The 12122-nt window shown below is 35.5% G+C and overlaps 45 non-coding genes across 45 annotated transcripts; all 45 read right to left on the bottom strand.

The window, feature by feature from the left end:
- Window positions 1–8: 8 nt before the first annotated feature.
- On the bottom strand, window positions 9–127 carry LOC145301643 (5S ribosomal RNA). Its single transcript, XR_013873587.1, has one exon. It is a non-coding gene; the product is annotated as a 5S ribosomal RNA (ribosomal RNA).
- Window positions 128–278: 151 nt separating this feature from the next.
- On the bottom strand, window positions 279–397 carry LOC145301642 (5S ribosomal RNA). The gene has a single exon (XR_013873586.1). It is a non-coding gene; the product is annotated as a 5S ribosomal RNA (ribosomal RNA).
- A 151-nt stretch (window positions 398–548) lies between these two features.
- LOC145301641 (5S ribosomal RNA) lies at window positions 549–667 on the bottom strand. The gene has a single exon (XR_013873585.1). It is a non-coding gene; the product is annotated as a 5S ribosomal RNA (ribosomal RNA).
- A 149-nt stretch (window positions 668–816) lies between these two features.
- On the bottom strand, window positions 817–935 carry LOC145301640 (5S ribosomal RNA). The gene has a single exon (XR_013873584.1). It is a non-coding gene; the product is annotated as a 5S ribosomal RNA (ribosomal RNA).
- Window positions 936–1086: 151 nt separating this feature from the next.
- Window positions 1087–1205, bottom strand: LOC145301639 (5S ribosomal RNA). Its single transcript, XR_013873583.1, has one exon. It is a non-coding gene; the product is annotated as a 5S ribosomal RNA (ribosomal RNA).
- A 149-nt stretch (window positions 1206–1354) lies between these two features.
- On the bottom strand, window positions 1355–1473 carry LOC145301638 (5S ribosomal RNA). Its single transcript, XR_013873582.1, has one exon. It is a non-coding gene; the product is annotated as a 5S ribosomal RNA (ribosomal RNA).
- Window positions 1474–1624: 151 nt separating this feature from the next.
- Window positions 1625–1743, bottom strand: LOC145300708 (5S ribosomal RNA). Its single transcript, XR_013872920.1, has one exon. It is a non-coding gene; the product is annotated as a 5S ribosomal RNA (ribosomal RNA).
- A 151-nt stretch (window positions 1744–1894) lies between these two features.
- LOC145301637 (5S ribosomal RNA) lies at window positions 1895–2013 on the bottom strand. The gene has a single exon (XR_013873581.1). It is a non-coding gene; the product is annotated as a 5S ribosomal RNA (ribosomal RNA).
- Window positions 2014–2164: 151 nt separating this feature from the next.
- Window positions 2165–2283, bottom strand: LOC145301636 (5S ribosomal RNA). Its single transcript, XR_013873580.1, has one exon. It is a non-coding gene; the product is annotated as a 5S ribosomal RNA (ribosomal RNA).
- A 151-nt stretch (window positions 2284–2434) lies between these two features.
- LOC145301634 (5S ribosomal RNA) lies at window positions 2435–2553 on the bottom strand. The gene has a single exon (XR_013873578.1). It is a non-coding gene; the product is annotated as a 5S ribosomal RNA (ribosomal RNA).
- A 151-nt stretch (window positions 2554–2704) lies between these two features.
- On the bottom strand, window positions 2705–2823 carry LOC145299952 (5S ribosomal RNA). Its single transcript, XR_013872193.1, has one exon. It is a non-coding gene; the product is annotated as a 5S ribosomal RNA (ribosomal RNA).
- Window positions 2824–2974: 151 nt separating this feature from the next.
- LOC145301633 (5S ribosomal RNA) lies at window positions 2975–3093 on the bottom strand. Its single transcript, XR_013873577.1, has one exon. It is a non-coding gene; the product is annotated as a 5S ribosomal RNA (ribosomal RNA).
- Window positions 3094–3244: 151 nt separating this feature from the next.
- LOC145299643 (5S ribosomal RNA) lies at window positions 3245–3363 on the bottom strand. The gene has a single exon (XR_013871894.1). It is a non-coding gene; the product is annotated as a 5S ribosomal RNA (ribosomal RNA).
- A 151-nt stretch (window positions 3364–3514) lies between these two features.
- LOC145300138 (5S ribosomal RNA) lies at window positions 3515–3633 on the bottom strand. The gene has a single exon (XR_013872374.1). It is a non-coding gene; the product is annotated as a 5S ribosomal RNA (ribosomal RNA).
- A 152-nt stretch (window positions 3634–3785) lies between these two features.
- Window positions 3786–3904, bottom strand: LOC145301632 (5S ribosomal RNA). Its single transcript, XR_013873576.1, has one exon. It is a non-coding gene; the product is annotated as a 5S ribosomal RNA (ribosomal RNA).
- Window positions 3905–4056: 152 nt separating this feature from the next.
- Window positions 4057–4175, bottom strand: LOC145299628 (5S ribosomal RNA). The gene has a single exon (XR_013871879.1). It is a non-coding gene; the product is annotated as a 5S ribosomal RNA (ribosomal RNA).
- Window positions 4176–4325: 150 nt separating this feature from the next.
- On the bottom strand, window positions 4326–4444 carry LOC145301630 (5S ribosomal RNA). The gene has a single exon (XR_013873575.1). It is a non-coding gene; the product is annotated as a 5S ribosomal RNA (ribosomal RNA).
- A 149-nt stretch (window positions 4445–4593) lies between these two features.
- LOC145301629 (5S ribosomal RNA) lies at window positions 4594–4712 on the bottom strand. Its single transcript, XR_013873574.1, has one exon. It is a non-coding gene; the product is annotated as a 5S ribosomal RNA (ribosomal RNA).
- Window positions 4713–4861: 149 nt separating this feature from the next.
- LOC145301628 (5S ribosomal RNA) lies at window positions 4862–4980 on the bottom strand. Its single transcript, XR_013873573.1, has one exon. It is a non-coding gene; the product is annotated as a 5S ribosomal RNA (ribosomal RNA).
- A 149-nt stretch (window positions 4981–5129) lies between these two features.
- Window positions 5130–5248, bottom strand: LOC145301627 (5S ribosomal RNA). The gene has a single exon (XR_013873572.1). It is a non-coding gene; the product is annotated as a 5S ribosomal RNA (ribosomal RNA).
- A 152-nt stretch (window positions 5249–5400) lies between these two features.
- Window positions 5401–5519, bottom strand: LOC145301626 (5S ribosomal RNA). The gene has a single exon (XR_013873571.1). It is a non-coding gene; the product is annotated as a 5S ribosomal RNA (ribosomal RNA).
- A 151-nt stretch (window positions 5520–5670) lies between these two features.
- Window positions 5671–5789, bottom strand: LOC145301625 (5S ribosomal RNA). The gene has a single exon (XR_013873570.1). It is a non-coding gene; the product is annotated as a 5S ribosomal RNA (ribosomal RNA).
- A 151-nt stretch (window positions 5790–5940) lies between these two features.
- LOC145301624 (5S ribosomal RNA) lies at window positions 5941–6059 on the bottom strand. Its single transcript, XR_013873568.1, has one exon. It is a non-coding gene; the product is annotated as a 5S ribosomal RNA (ribosomal RNA).
- A 151-nt stretch (window positions 6060–6210) lies between these two features.
- LOC145299827 (5S ribosomal RNA) lies at window positions 6211–6329 on the bottom strand. The gene has a single exon (XR_013872071.1). It is a non-coding gene; the product is annotated as a 5S ribosomal RNA (ribosomal RNA).
- A 152-nt stretch (window positions 6330–6481) lies between these two features.
- LOC145299725 (5S ribosomal RNA) lies at window positions 6482–6600 on the bottom strand. Its single transcript, XR_013871973.1, has one exon. It is a non-coding gene; the product is annotated as a 5S ribosomal RNA (ribosomal RNA).
- Window positions 6601–6751: 151 nt separating this feature from the next.
- LOC145301622 (5S ribosomal RNA) lies at window positions 6752–6870 on the bottom strand. Its single transcript, XR_013873566.1, has one exon. It is a non-coding gene; the product is annotated as a 5S ribosomal RNA (ribosomal RNA).
- Window positions 6871–7021: 151 nt separating this feature from the next.
- Window positions 7022–7140, bottom strand: LOC145301621 (5S ribosomal RNA). The gene has a single exon (XR_013873565.1). It is a non-coding gene; the product is annotated as a 5S ribosomal RNA (ribosomal RNA).
- A 149-nt stretch (window positions 7141–7289) lies between these two features.
- Window positions 7290–7408, bottom strand: LOC145301620 (5S ribosomal RNA). Its single transcript, XR_013873564.1, has one exon. It is a non-coding gene; the product is annotated as a 5S ribosomal RNA (ribosomal RNA).
- Window positions 7409–7559: 151 nt separating this feature from the next.
- On the bottom strand, window positions 7560–7678 carry LOC145300707 (5S ribosomal RNA). The gene has a single exon (XR_013872919.1). It is a non-coding gene; the product is annotated as a 5S ribosomal RNA (ribosomal RNA).
- A 151-nt stretch (window positions 7679–7829) lies between these two features.
- On the bottom strand, window positions 7830–7948 carry LOC145301619 (5S ribosomal RNA). Its single transcript, XR_013873562.1, has one exon. It is a non-coding gene; the product is annotated as a 5S ribosomal RNA (ribosomal RNA).
- Window positions 7949–8099: 151 nt separating this feature from the next.
- LOC145301618 (5S ribosomal RNA) lies at window positions 8100–8218 on the bottom strand. The gene has a single exon (XR_013873561.1). It is a non-coding gene; the product is annotated as a 5S ribosomal RNA (ribosomal RNA).
- A 151-nt stretch (window positions 8219–8369) lies between these two features.
- LOC145299960 (5S ribosomal RNA) lies at window positions 8370–8488 on the bottom strand. Its single transcript, XR_013872201.1, has one exon. It is a non-coding gene; the product is annotated as a 5S ribosomal RNA (ribosomal RNA).
- A 151-nt stretch (window positions 8489–8639) lies between these two features.
- LOC145299384 (5S ribosomal RNA) lies at window positions 8640–8758 on the bottom strand. The gene has a single exon (XR_013871642.1). It is a non-coding gene; the product is annotated as a 5S ribosomal RNA (ribosomal RNA).
- Window positions 8759–8909: 151 nt separating this feature from the next.
- Window positions 8910–9028, bottom strand: LOC145300137 (5S ribosomal RNA). Its single transcript, XR_013872373.1, has one exon. It is a non-coding gene; the product is annotated as a 5S ribosomal RNA (ribosomal RNA).
- A 151-nt stretch (window positions 9029–9179) lies between these two features.
- Window positions 9180–9298, bottom strand: LOC145301617 (5S ribosomal RNA). Its single transcript, XR_013873560.1, has one exon. It is a non-coding gene; the product is annotated as a 5S ribosomal RNA (ribosomal RNA).
- Window positions 9299–9449: 151 nt separating this feature from the next.
- LOC145299642 (5S ribosomal RNA) lies at window positions 9450–9568 on the bottom strand. The gene has a single exon (XR_013871893.1). It is a non-coding gene; the product is annotated as a 5S ribosomal RNA (ribosomal RNA).
- A 151-nt stretch (window positions 9569–9719) lies between these two features.
- On the bottom strand, window positions 9720–9838 carry LOC145300855 (5S ribosomal RNA). Its single transcript, XR_013873065.1, has one exon. It is a non-coding gene; the product is annotated as a 5S ribosomal RNA (ribosomal RNA).
- Window positions 9839–9990: 152 nt separating this feature from the next.
- LOC145301616 (5S ribosomal RNA) lies at window positions 9991–10109 on the bottom strand. The gene has a single exon (XR_013873559.1). It is a non-coding gene; the product is annotated as a 5S ribosomal RNA (ribosomal RNA).
- A 152-nt stretch (window positions 10110–10261) lies between these two features.
- LOC145299626 (5S ribosomal RNA) lies at window positions 10262–10380 on the bottom strand. The gene has a single exon (XR_013871877.1). It is a non-coding gene; the product is annotated as a 5S ribosomal RNA (ribosomal RNA).
- A 151-nt stretch (window positions 10381–10531) lies between these two features.
- On the bottom strand, window positions 10532–10650 carry LOC145301614 (5S ribosomal RNA). Its single transcript, XR_013873558.1, has one exon. It is a non-coding gene; the product is annotated as a 5S ribosomal RNA (ribosomal RNA).
- A 149-nt stretch (window positions 10651–10799) lies between these two features.
- On the bottom strand, window positions 10800–10918 carry LOC145301613 (5S ribosomal RNA). The gene has a single exon (XR_013873557.1). It is a non-coding gene; the product is annotated as a 5S ribosomal RNA (ribosomal RNA).
- A 149-nt stretch (window positions 10919–11067) lies between these two features.
- LOC145301612 (5S ribosomal RNA) lies at window positions 11068–11186 on the bottom strand. The gene has a single exon (XR_013873556.1). It is a non-coding gene; the product is annotated as a 5S ribosomal RNA (ribosomal RNA).
- A 149-nt stretch (window positions 11187–11335) lies between these two features.
- Window positions 11336–11454, bottom strand: LOC145301610 (5S ribosomal RNA). The gene has a single exon (XR_013873554.1). It is a non-coding gene; the product is annotated as a 5S ribosomal RNA (ribosomal RNA).
- Window positions 11455–11606: 152 nt separating this feature from the next.
- On the bottom strand, window positions 11607–11725 carry LOC145301609 (5S ribosomal RNA). Its single transcript, XR_013873553.1, has one exon. It is a non-coding gene; the product is annotated as a 5S ribosomal RNA (ribosomal RNA).
- Window positions 11726–11876: 151 nt separating this feature from the next.
- LOC145301608 (5S ribosomal RNA) lies at window positions 11877–11995 on the bottom strand. Its single transcript, XR_013873552.1, has one exon. It is a non-coding gene; the product is annotated as a 5S ribosomal RNA (ribosomal RNA).
- Between the last annotated feature and the right edge of the window lie 127 nt (window positions 11996–12122).

The following is a 12122-nucleotide window of genomic DNA, read 5'->3' as shown; positions in this document are numbered from 1 at the left end:
AGGGGAAATGCTTACAGCACCTGGTATTCCCAAGCGGTCACCCATCTAAGTACTGACCAGGCTCTACGTTGCTTAACTTCGGGGATCGGACGAGAACCGGTGTTTTCAACGTGATATGGCCGTAAGCGAAGACGTGCCATAATTTTAACTATTACAATTTCAATATTTATTTACCAAATCTGATAATGTAATGATATTTTGTTTTTTGTTTTTTTATCTAATATTTTACATTAAAATCGAACGCATTTTTATGAGTTTTTCCAAAAATTCAGGGGAAATGCTTACAGCACCTGGTATTCCCAAGCGGTCACCCATCTAAGTACTGACCAGGCTCTACGTTGCTTAACTTCGGGGATCGGACGAGAACCGGTGTTTTCAACGTGATATGGCCGTAAGCGAAGACGTGCCATAATTTTAACTATTACAATTTCAATATTTATTTACCAAATCTGATAATGTAATGATATTTTGTTTTTTGTTTTTTTATCTAATATTTTACATTAAAATCGAACGCATTTTTATGAGTTTTTCCAAAAATTCAGGGGAAATGCTTACAGCACCTGGTATTCCCAAGCGGTCACCCATCTAAGTACTGACCAGGCTCTACGTTGCTTAACTTCGGGGATCGGACGAGAACCGGTGTTTTCAACGTGATATGGCCGTAAGCGAAGACGTGCCATAATTTTAACTATTACAATTTTAATATTTATTTACCAAATCTGATAATTTAATGATACTTTAATTGTTTTTGTTACCTAATATTTTACATTAAAATCGAACGCATTTTTATGAGTTTTTCCAAAAATTCAGGGGAAATGCTTACAGCACCTGGTATTCCCAAGCGGTCACCCATCTAAGTACTGACCAGGCTCTACGTTGCTTAACTTCGGGGATCGGACGAGAACCGGTGTTTTCAACGTGATATGGCCGTAAGCGAAGACGTGCCATAATTTTAACTATTACAATTTCAATATTTATTTACCAAATCTGATAATGTAATGATATTTTGTTTTTTGTTTTTTTATCTAATATTTTACATTAAAATCGAACGCATTTTTATGAGTTTTTCCAAAAATTCAGGGGAAATGCTTACAGCACCTGGTATTCCCAAGCGGTCACCCATCTAAGTACTGACCAGGCTCTACGTTGCTTAACTTCGGGGATCGGACGAGAACCGGTGTTTTCAACGTGATATGGCCGTAAGCGAAGAAGTGCCATAATTTTAACTATTACAATTTCAATATTTATTTACCAAATCTGATAATTTAATGATACTTTATTTGTTTTTTTTACCTAATATTTTACATTAAAATCGAACGCATTTTTATGAGTTTTTCCAAAAATTCAGGGGAAATGCTTACAGCACCTGGTATTCCCAAGCGGTCACCCATCTAAGTACTGACCAGGCTCTACGTTGCTTAACTTCGGGGATCGGACGAGAACCGGTGTTTTCAACGTGATATGGCCGTAAGCGAAGACGTGCCATAATTTTAACTATTACAATTTCAATATTTATTTAGCCAATCTGATAATGTAATGATATTTTGTTTTTTGTTTTTTTATCTAATATTTTACATTAAAATCGAACGCATTTTTATGAGTTTTTCCAAAAATTCAGGGGAAATGCTTACAGCACCTGGTATTCCCAAGCGGTCACGCATCTAAGTACTGACCAGGCTCTACGTTGCTTAACTTCGGGGATCGGACGAGAACCGGTGTTTTCAACGTGATATGGCCGTAAGCGAAGACGTGCCATAATTTTAACTATTACAATTTCAATATTTATTTACCAAATCTGATAATGTAATGATATTTTGTTTTTTGTTTTTTTATCTAATATTTTACATTAAAATCGAACGCATTTTTATGAGTTTTTCCAAAACTTCAGGGGAAATGCTTACAGCACCTGGTATTCCCAAGCGGTCACCCATCTAAGTACTGACCAGGCTCTACGTTGCTTAACTTCGGGGATCGGACGAGAACCGGTGTTTTCAACGTGATATGGCCGTAAGCGAAGACGTTCCATAATTTTAACTATTACAATTTCAATATTTTTTTATCAAATCTGATAATGTAATGATATTTTGTTTTTTGTTTTTTTATCTAATATTTTACATTAAAATCGAACGCATTTTTATGAGTTTTTCCAAAAATTCAGGGGAAATGCTTACAGCACCTGGTATTCCCAAGCGGTCACCCATCTAAGTACTGACCAGGCTCTACGTTGCTTAACTTCGGGGATCGGACGAGAACCGGTGTTTTCAACGTGATATGGCCGTAAGCGAAGACGTGCCATAATTTTAACTATTACAATTTCAATATTTATTTACCAAATCTGATAATGTAATGATATTTTGTTTTTTGTTTTTTTATCTAATATTTTACATTAAAATCGAACGCATTTTTATGAGTTTTTCCAAAACTTCAGGGGAAATGCTTACAGCACCTGGTATTCCCAAGCGGTCACCCATCTAAGTACTGACCAGGCTCTACGTTGCTTAACTTCGGGGATCGGACGAGAACCGGTGTTTTCAACGTGATATGGCCGTAAGCGAAGACGTGCCATAATTTTAACTATTACAATTTTAATATTTATTTACCAAATCTGATAATGTAATGATATTTTGTTTTTTGTTTTTTTATCTAATATTTTACATTAAAATCGAACGCATTTTTATGAGTTTTTCCAAAAATTCAGGGGAAATGCTTACAGCACCTGGTATTCCCAAGCAGTCACCCATCTAAGTACTGACCAGGTTCTACGTTGCTTAACTTCGGCGATCGGACGAGAACCGGTGTTTTCAACGTGATATGGCCGTAAGCGAAGACGTGCCATAATTTTAACTATTACAATTTCAATATTTATTTACCAAATCTGATAATGTAATGATATTTTGTTTTTTGTTTTTTTATCTAATATTTTACATTAAAATCGAACGCATTTTTATGAGTTTTTCCAAAAATTCAGGGGAAATGCTTACAGCACCTGGTATTCCCAAGCGGTCACCCATCTAAGTACTGACCAGGCTCTACGTTGCTTAACTTCGGGGATCGGACGAGAACCGGTGTTTTCAACGTGATATGGCCGTAAGCGAAGACGTGCCATAATTTCAACTATTACAATTTTAATATTTATTTACCAAATCTGATAATGTAATGATATTTTGTTTTTTGTTTTTTTATCTAATATTTTACATTAAAATCGAACGCATTTTTATGAGTTTTTCCAAAAATTCAGGGGAAATGCTTACAGCACCTGGTATTCCCAAGCGGTCACCCATCTAAGTACTGACCAGGTTCTACGTTGCTTAACTTCGGGGATCGGACGAGAACCGGTGTTTTCAACGTGATATGGCCGTAAGCGAAGACGTGCCATAATTTTAACTATTACAATTTCAATATTTATTTACCAAATCTGATAATGTAATGATATTTTGTTTTTTGTTTTTTTATCTAATATTTTACATTAAAATCGAACGCATTTTTATGAGTTCTTCCAAAAATTCAGGGGAAATGCTTACAGCACCTGGTATTCCCAAGCGGTCACCCATCTAAGTACTGACCAGGCTCTACGTTGCTTAACTTCGGGGATCGGACGAGGACCGGTGTTTTCAACGTGATATGGCCGTAAGCGAAGACGTGCCATAATTTTAACTATTACAATTTTAATATTTATTTACCAAATCTGATAATGTAATGATATTTTGTTTTTTGTTTTTTTTATCTAATATTTTACATTAAAATCGAACGCATTTTTATGAGTTTTTCCAAAAATTCAGGGGAAATGCTTACAGCACCTGGTATTCCCAAGCGGTCACCCATCTAAGTACTGACCAGGCTCTACGTTGCTTAACTTCGGGGATCGGACGAGAACCGGTGTTTTCAACGTGATATGGCCGTAAGCGAAGACGTGCCATAATTTTAACTATTACAATTTTAATATTTATTTACCAAATCTGATAATGTAATGATATTTTGTTTTTTGTTTTTTTTATCTAATATTTTACATTAAAATCGAACGCATTTTTATGAGTTTTTCCAAAAATTCAGGGGAAATGCTTACAGCACCTGGTATTCCCAAGCGGTCACCCATCTAAGTACTGACCAGGCTCTACGTTGCTTAACTTCGGGGATCGGAGGAGAACCGGTGTTTTCAACGTGATATGGCCGTAAGCGAAGAAGTGCCATAATTTTAACTATTACAATTTCAATATTTGTTTACCAAATCTGATAATTTAATGATACTTTATTTGTTTTTTTTTATCTAATATTTTACATTAAAATCGAACGCATTTTTATGAGTTTTTCCAAAAATTCAGGGGAAATGCTTACAGCACCTGGTATTCCCAAGCGGTCACCCATCTAAGTACTGACCAGGCTCTACGTTGCTTAACTTCGGGGATCGGACGAGAACCGGTGTTTTCAACGTGATATGGCCGTAAGCGAAGACGTGCCATAATTTTAACTATTACAATTTCAATATTTATTTACCAAATCTGATAATTTAATGATACTTTAATTGTGTTTTTTACCTAATATTTTACATTAAAATCGAACGCATTTTTATGAGTTTTTCCAAAAATTCAGGGGAAATGCTTACAGCACCTGGTATTCCCAAGCGGTCACCCATCTAAGTACTGACCAGGCTCTACGTTGCTTAACTTCGGGGATCGGACGAGAACCGGTGTTTTCAACGTGATATGGCCGTAAGCGAAGACGTGCCATAATTTTAACTATTACAATTTTAATATTTATTTACCAAATCTGATAATTTAATGATACTTTAATTGTTTTTGTTACCTAATATTTTACATTAAAATCGAACGCATTTTTATGAGTTTTTCCAAAAATTCAGGGGAAATGCTTACAGCACCTGGTATTCCCAAGCGGTCACCCATCTAAGTACTGACCAGGCTCTACGTTGCTTAACTTCGGGGATCGGACGAGAACCGGTGTTTTCAACGTGATATGGCCGTAAGCTAAGACGTGCCATAATTTTAACTATTACAATTTCAATATTTATTTACCAAATCTGATAATTTAATGATACTTTAATTGTTTTTTTTACCTAATATTTTACATTAAAATCGAACGCATTTTTATGAGTTTTTCCAAAAATTCAGGGGAAATGCTTACAGCACCTGGTATTCCCAAGCGGTCACCCATCTAAGTACTGACCAGGCTCTACGTTGCTTAACTTCGGGGATCGGACGAGAACCGGTGTTTTCAACGTGATATGGCCGTAAGCGAAGACGTGCCATAATTTTAACTATTACAATTTTAATATTTATTTATCAAATCTGATAATGTAATGATATTTTGTTTTTTGTTTTTTTTATCTAATATTTTACATTAAAATCGAACGCATTTTTATGAGTTTTTCCAAAAATTCAGGGGAAATGCTTACAGCACCTGGTATTCCCAAGCGGTCACCCATCTAAGTACTGACCAGGCTCTACGTTGCTTAACTTCGGGGATCGGACGAGAACCGGTGTTTTCAACGTGATATGGCCGTAAGCGAAGACGTGCCATAATTTTAACTATTACAATTTCAATATTTATTTACCAAATCTGATAATGTAATGATATTTTGTTTTTTGTTTTTTTATCTAATATTTTACATTAAAATCGAACGCATTTTTATGAGTTTTTCCAAAAATTCAGGGGAAATGCTTACAGCACCTGGTATTCCCAAGCGGTCACCCATCTAAGTACTGACCAGGCTCTACGTTGCTTAACTTCGGGGATCGGACGAGAACCGGTGTTTTCAACGTGATATGGCCGTAAGCGAAGACGTGCCATAATTTTAACTATTACAATTTCAATATTTATTTACCAAATCTGATAATGTAATGATATTTTGTTTTTTGTTTTTTTATCTAATATTTTACATTAAAATCGAACGCATTTTTATGAGTTTTTCCAAAAATTCAGGGGAAATGCTTACAGCACCTGGTATTCCCAAGCGGTCACCCATCTAAGTACTGACCAGGCTCTACGTTGCTTAACTTCGGGGATCGGACGAGAACCGGTGTTTTCAACGTGATATGGCCGTAAGCGAAGACGTGCCATAATTTTAACTATTACAATTTCAATATTTATTTACCAAATCTGATAATGTAATTATATTTTGTTTTTTGTTTTTTTATCTAATATTTTACATTAAAATCGAACGCATTTTTATGAGTTTTTCCAAAAATTCAGGGGAAATGCTTACAGCACCTGGTATTCCCAAGCGGTCACCCATCTAAGTACTGACCAGGCTCTACGTTACTTAACTTCGGGGATCGGACGAGAACCGGTGTTTTCAACGTGATATGGCCGTAAGCGAAGACGTGCCATAATTTTAACTATTACAATTTTAATATTTATTTACCAAATCTGATAATGTAATGATATTGTGTTTTTTGTTTTTTTTATCTAATATTTTACATTAAAATCGAACGCATTTTTATGAGTTTTTCCAAAAATTCAGGGGAAATGCTTACAGCACCTGGTATTCCTAAGCGGTCACCCATCTAAGTACTGACCAGGCTCTACGTTGCTTAACTTCGGGGATCGGACGAGAACCGGTGTTTTCAACGTGATATGGCCGTAAGCGAAGACGTGCCATAATTTTAACTATTACAATTTCAATATTTATTTACCAAATCTGATAATGTAATGATATTTTGTTTTTTGTTTTTTTATCTAATATTTTACATTAAAATCGAACGCATTTTTATGAGTTTTTCCAAAAATTCAGGGGAAATGCTTACAGCACCTGGTATTCCCAAGCGGTCACCCATCTAAGTACTGACCAGGCTCTACGTTGCTTAACTTCGGGGATCGGACGAGAACCGGTGTTTTCAACGTGATATGGCCGTAAGCGAAGACGTGCCATAATTTTAACTATTACAATTTCAATATTTATTTACCAAATCTGATAATGTAATGATATTTTGTTTTTTGTTTTTTTATCTAATATTTTACATTAAAATCGAACGCATTTTTATGAGTTTTTCCAAAAATTCAGGGGAAATGCTTACAGCACCTGGTATTCCCAAGCGGTCACCCATCTAAGTACTGACCAGGCTCTACGTTGCTTAACTTCGGGGATCGGACGAGAACCGGTGTTTTCAACGTGATATGGCCGTAAGCGAAGAAGTGCCATAATTTTAACTATTACAATTTCAATATTTATTTACCAAATCTGATAATTTAATGATACTTTATTTGTTTTTTTTACCTAATATTTTACATTAAAATCGAACGCATTTTTATGAGTTTTTCCAAAAATTCAGGGGAAATGCTTACAGCACCTGGTATTCCCAAGCGGTCACCCATCTAAGTACTGACCAGGCTCTACGTTGCTTAACTTCGGGGATCGGACGAGAACCGGTGTTTTCAACGTGATATGGCCGTAAGCGAAGACGTGCCATAATTTTAACTATTACAATTTCAATATTTATTTACCAAATCTGATAATGTAATGATATTTTGTTTTTTGTTTTTTTATCTAATATTTTACATTAAAATCGAACGCATTTTTATGAGTTTTTCCAAAAATTCAGGGGAAATGCTTACAGCACCTGGTATTCCCAAGCGGTCACGCATCTAAGTACTGACCAGGCTCTACGTTGCTTAACTTCGGGGATCGGACGAGAACCGGTGTTTTCAACGTGATATGGCCGTAAGCGAAGACGTGCCATAATTTTAACTATTACAATTTCAATATTTATTTACCAAATCTGATAATGTAATGATATTTTGTTTTTTGTTTTTTTATCTAATATTTTACATTAAAATCGAACGCATTTTTATGAGTTTTTCCAAAACTTCAGGGGAAATGCTTACAGCACCTGGTATTCCCAAGCGGTCACCCATCTAAGTACTGACCAGGCTCTACGTTGCTTAACTTCGGGGATCGGACGAGAACCGGTGTTTTCAACGTGATATGGCCGTAAGCGAAGACGTTCCATAATTTTAACTATTACAATTTCAATATTTTTTTATCAAATCTGATAATGTAATGATATTTTGTTTTTTGTTTTTTTATCTAATATTTTACATTAAAATCGAACGCATTTTTATGAGTTTTTCCAAAAATTCAGGGGAAATGCTTACAGCACCTGGTATTCCCAAGCGGTCACCCATCTAAGTACTGACCAGGCTCTACGTTGCTTAACTTCGGGGATCGGACGAGAACCGGTGTTTTCAACGTGATATGGCCGTAAGCGAAGACGTGCCATAATTTTAACTATTACAATTTCAATATTTATTTACCAAATCTGATAATGTAATGATATTTTGTTTTTTGTTTTTTTATCTAATATTTTACATTAAAATCGAACGCATTTTTATGAGTTTTTCCAAAACTTCAGGGGAAATGCTTACAGCACCTGGTATTCCCAAGCGGTCACCCATCTAAGTACTGACCAGACTCTACGTTGCTTAACTTCGGGGATCGGACGAGAACCGGTGTTTTCAACGTGATATGGCCGTAAGCGAAGACGTGCCATAATTTTAACTATTACAATTTTAATATTTATTTACCAAATCTGATAATGTAATGATATTTTGTTTTTTGTTTTTTTATCTAATATTTTACATTAAAATCGAACGCATTTTTATGAGTTTTTCCAAAAATTCAGGGGAAATGCTTACAGCACCTGGTATTCCCAAGCGGTCACCCATCTAAGTACTGACCAGGTTCTACGTTGCTTAACTTCGGCGATCGGACGAGAACCGGTGTTTTCAACGTGATATGGCCGTAAGCGAAGACGTGCCATAATTTTAACTATTACAATTTCAATATTTATTTACCAAATCTGATAATGTAATGATATTTTGTTTTTTGTTTTTTTATCTAATATTTTACATTAAAATCGAACGCATTTTTATGAGTTCTTCCAAAAATTCAGGGGAAATGCTTACAGCACCTGGTATTCCCAAGCGGTCACCCATCTAAGTACTGACCAGGCTCTACGTTGCTTAACTTCGGGGATCGGACGAGGACCGGTGTTTTCAACGTGATATGGCCGTAAGCGAAGACGTGCCATAATTTTAACTATTACAATTTCAATATTTATTTACCAAATCTGATAATGTAATGATATTTTGTTTTTTGTTTTTTTATCTAATATTTTACATTAAAATCGAACGCATTTTTATGAGTTTTTCCAAAACTTAAGGGGAAATGCTTACAGCACCTGGTATTCCCAAGCGGTCACCCATCTAAGTACTGACCAGGCTCTACGTTGCTTAACTTCGGGGATCGGACGAGAACCGGTGTTTTCAACGTGATATGGCCGTAAGCGAAGACGTGCCATAATTTTAACTATTACAATTTTAATATCTATTTACCAAATCTGATAATGTAATGATATTTTGTTTTTTGTTTTTTTATCTAATATTTTACATTAAAATCGAACGCATTTTTATGAGTTTTTCCAAAAATTCAGGGGAAATGCTTACAGCACCTGGTATTCCCAAGCGGTCACCCATCTAAGTACTGACCAGGTTCTACGTTGCTTAACTTCGGGGATCGGACGAGAACCGGTGTTTTCAACGTGATATGGCCGTAAGCGAAGACGTGCCATAATTTTAACTATTACAATTTCAATATTTATTTACCAAATCTGATAATGTAATGATATTTTGTTTTTTGTTTTTTTATCTAATATTTTACATTAAAATCGAACGCATTTTTATGAGTTCTTCCAAAAATTCAGGGGAAATGCTTACAGCACCTGGTATTCCCAAGCGGTCACCCATCTAAGTATTGACCAGGCTCTACGTTGCTTAACTTCGGGGATCGGACGAGGACCGGTGTTTTCAACGTGATATGGCCGTAAGCGAAGACGTGCCATAATTTTAACTATTACAATTTTAATATTTATTTACCAAATCTGATAATGTAATGATATTTTGTTTTTTGTTTTTTTTATCTAATATTTTACATTAAAATCGAACGCATTTTTATGAGTTTTTCCAAAAATTCAGGGGAAATGCTTACAGCACCTGGTATTCCCAAGCGGTCACCCATCTAAGTACTGACCAGGCTCTACGTTGCTTAACTTCGGGGATCGGACGAGAACCGGTGTTTTCAACGTGATATGGCCGTAAGCGAAGACGTGCCATAATTTTAACTATTACAATTTTAATATTTATTTACCAAATCTGATAATGTAATGATATTTTGTTTTTTGTTTTTTTTATCTAATATTTTACATTAAAATCGAACGCATTTTTATGAGTTTTTCCAAAAATTCAGGGGAAATGCTTACAGCACCTGGTATTCCCAAGCGGTCACCCATCTAAGTACTGACCAGGCTCTACGTTGCTTAACTTCGGGGATCGGAGGAGAACCGGTGTTTTCAACGTGATATGGCCGTAAGCGAAGAAGTGCCATAATTTTAACTATTACAATTTCAATATTTGTTTACCAAATCTGATAATTTAATGATACTTTATTTGTTTTTTTTTATCTAATATTTTACATTAAAATCGAACGCATTTTTATGAGTTTTTTCCAAAAATTCAGGGGAAATGCTTACAGCACCTGGTATTCCCAAGCGGTCACCCATCTAAGTACTGACCAGGCTCTACGTTGCTTAACTTCGGGGATCGGACGAGAACCGGTGTTTTCAACGTGATATGGCCGTAAGCGAAGACGTGCTATAATTTTAACTATTACAATTTCAATATTTATTTACCAAATCTGATAATTTAATGATACTTTAATTGTGTTTTTTACCTAATATTTTACATTAAAATCGAACGCATTTTTATGAGTTTTTCCAAAAATTCAGGGGAAATGCTTACAGCACCTGGTATTCCCAAGCGGTCACCCATCTAAGTACTGACCAGGCTCTACGTTGCTTAACTTCGGGGATCGGACGAGAACCGGTGTTTTCAACGTGATATGGCCGTAAGCGAAGACGTGCCATAATTTTAACTATTACAATTTTAATATTTATTTACCAAATCTGATAATTTAATGATACTTTAATTGTTTTTGTTACCTAATATTTTACATTAAAATCGAACGCATTTTTATGAGTTTTTCCAAAAATTCAGGGGAAATGCTTACAGCACCTGGTATTCCCAAGCGGTCACCCATCTAAGTACTGACCAGGCTCTACGTTGCTTAACTTCGGGGATCGGACGAGAACCGGTGTTTTCAACGTGATATGGCCGTAAGCTAAGACGTGCCATAATTTTAACTATTACAATTTCAATATTTATTTACCAAATCTGATAATTTAATGATACTTTAATTGTTTTTTTTACCTAATATTTTACATTAAAATCGAACGCATTTTTATGAGTTTTTCCAAAAATTCAGGGGAAATGCTTACAGCACCTGGTATTCCCAAGCGGTCACCCATCTAAGTACTGACCAGGCTCTACGTTGCTTAACTTCGGGGATCGGACGAGAACCGGTGTTTTCAACGTGATATGGCCGTAAGCGAAGACGTGCCATAATTTTAACTATTACAATTTTAATATTTATTTACCAAATCTGATAATGTAATGATATTTTGTTTTTTGTTTTTTTTATCTAATATTTTACATTAAAATCGAACGCATTTTTATGAGTTTTTCCAAAAATTCAGGGGAAATGCTTACAGCACCTGGTATTCCCAAGCGGTCACCCATCTAAGTACTGACCAGGCTCTACGTTGCTTAACTTCGGGGATCGGACGAGAACCGGTGTTTTCAACGTGATATGGCCGTAAGCGAAGACGTGCCATAATTTTAACTATTACAATTTCAATATTTATTTACCAAATCTGATAATGTAATGATATTTTGTTTTTTGTTTTTTTATCTAATATTTTACATTAAAATCGAACGCATTTTTATGAGTTTTTCCAAAAATTCAGGGGAAATGCTTACAGCACCTGGTATTCCCAAGCGGTCACCCATCTAAGTACTGACCAGGCTCTACGTTGCTTAACTTCGGGGATCGGACGAGAACCGGTGTTTTCAACGTGATATGGCCGTAAGCGAAGACGTGCCATAATTTTAACTATTACAATTTCAATATTTATTTACCAAATCTGATAATGTAATGATATTTTGTTTTTTGTTTTTTTATCTAATATTTTACATTAAAATCGAACGCATTTTTATGA

The sequence above is a fragment of the Euprymna scolopes genome, chromosome 18 (assembly GCF_053919585.1).
Source record: "Euprymna scolopes isolate OS-2025 chromosome 18, ASM5391958v1, whole genome shotgun sequence".
Taxonomy (NCBI): Eukaryota; Metazoa; Mollusca; class Cephalopoda; order Sepiida; family Sepiolidae; genus Euprymna; species Euprymna scolopes.
Note: the sequence above shows the minus strand (reverse complement) of the source record. Positions and strands in the feature narration are given on the sequence as shown.